The sequence below is a fragment of the Lactuca virosa genome, chromosome 4 (genome assembly GCF_052849685.1).
Source record: "Lactuca virosa cultivar CGN04683 chromosome 4, Lactuca_virosa_CGN04683_v6, whole genome shotgun sequence".
Classification (NCBI taxonomy): domain Eukaryota; kingdom Viridiplantae; phylum Streptophyta; class Magnoliopsida; order Asterales; family Asteraceae; genus Lactuca; species Lactuca virosa.
This window is the reverse complement of record NC_136429.1, coordinates 376,298,198-376,300,501: the sequence shown is the minus strand read 5'-3', so window position 1 is coordinate 376,300,501 and position 2,304 is coordinate 376,298,198.

Here is a 2,304-nt window from a genome sequence, read left to right as displayed (position 1 = left end):
TCAATCAGCTATAAAAGCTATCTCTACCATTATCACATATCAATCAGCTATAAAAGCTATCTCTACCATTAGCGCATATCAATTAGCTATACAAGCTATCTCTACCGTTAGCCACAAAGGCTATCTCTACCATTAGCGACAAGGATATCTCTACCATCAGCCATAAAGGCTGCCTCTACCATTAGCCAGAAGGCTATCTCTACCATTAGCCACAAAGGCTATCCCTACCGCATATCATGCATACATACATATCACATACTTCTACATAACAAGTATACCAGATATCATAAAATGGGCCGGCCTTGGTGCCTTAGACCCATTGGTATGGTGAGAAGACTCACCTGGCACTGCTGAAGCCCCGCAGATAAAACTCCCCTAACTGGTTGACAGATTCCCGAACTGTCAACATCAAACAATACCCAATTAATAATTGGGTTCCAACACATAACCACAACTCTATCCTTGGGGTAAAAGACTAATTTACCCTAACTCAGCTTTATTCAATTCAAGGCCCAATTCAAATCCCAAAGCCAAACCATGGAACAAAGCCCAACACATGGCCCAATTTTCTAAATTGGGCCCAAACCTCTATATAGGCTTATCTTAAAGCCCAACCACTTATTCCAGTCCAAATGATTGGCATTCTGATGGTCCAATAGCTAATAGTCCTCAAGGTCCAATTATGGACCACTTATGGCCTAATTTTCCAAATTGGGCCCAAGCCTCTCTAATGGGTCCTATCCTAAGGCCCAATGATTTCCTTAGTCCATAACATGTTCCCAATTGGCCCATTAAGAACCCAAATCCAATTTAGGGTTTCTCACATAAAATATCGATTAGGGTTAAGTGTTCCTACTTAACCCATTAAAGACTTAATCTATTAAGTCCGATATTATCTTAGGTTAATTTGCCGATTATTGTTAATTAATAATTTAAGTTCAATAAATAATCCCGATGCGGTCCCGATAAATCCCAAATCCAAATATCCAATATTAGGGTTTTCTAAACCCTAATTAGGGTTTCCAACCCATTCATAGCCCAATAGGCCCAAAACCAAGTCCTTAAGCCCATTAGGGTTTTGCTAGTAGGGCACCGCTTACTACCACCTCGGGTAGTGGCGGTGAATGGCGGCACACGGCGGTAGCCACCACCTTACGGTCGTGGTTTTGAGTTTCTTTCATTATTCTTTTTGCCAATTACATTTACAATGATTGAATCCAAAAATATACACACACTAACTAACATGAACATACACACACATATAACCACCTGGTGGTGGCCGACGGTGGCGAGTGGTGGCAGTGGGGTCTTTCAGCGGATCTCCGGCCATGCAATACTCGAGTAGTCTCAACCATCACAACATACGGCACAACACACCACCATGCCCACTTCTGACCGTGAACGAGCCCAGCCGCCCTTCCTAGTGGCACAAAACGACGGCGACAGTGGCAGCACACGACAGGCATAACCGCAAATGGAGATAATGGAGCGTTCACGGTGGGGAAATGGTGGCAATCCACCCTGAAAACGGTAACCACAACAGCACAATGGCCTCCGGCAGCGGCCATGACGTTCACAACGTCCAACACCAAGAGTAACGACGGGAAGGAGAGAGAGAGAGATGGCGACGAGGATGCTGGCGGCTGACGGCTCAAGCAAGTGACATCGTTGATGGCTGGGAACGGCAGCAACACCTGCCCGACATCGAACTTCAGTTGCCTCCGCTCCTCCTCCGACGACTTGAGGTGGCGTAAACCGGAGATAGCGGCAGCAGCAGATTTGTGGCGACATCTCGGTGGTCTTCCGGCTTCAACGGGTGAGGAAGCAACAACTGGAAATGGGGTCGTGAGATTGCGGCCACAAACGGGAGAGACAAGGTGGTAGGGTTGGCGGCTGATTCAAATACCTCTAGGGTTAGGGTTTAGAACCCTTAAATACCCGCTCCATATTAAAAGTTTGCCATAATGGTAGAACTGGTCCCTCCCCATAACAATTCTGCATCAAAGGCCCAAAATTTACTCTTTATACCCCTGCTCCCCCCAATTGTTTTCATTTTAAGTCTGAAATTTACCTTTTTAACCCAGCCTCCTGAAATCATTTGCAAATTAAGTCTAATACTTACCAAATAGCCCCTTAGCCTCCATAATCTTTTCAAAATACATCCCAAGATTACTTTTTAACCCCCGAATGATTCGATTTATAACATTTGGCTTCCCAAAACCAAGCATCCCCTAAATAATATGAATTTAGGGCGACTATTCGTTCATCAAATTTTTATCTATTTATTTATTAATTAAACAGGAT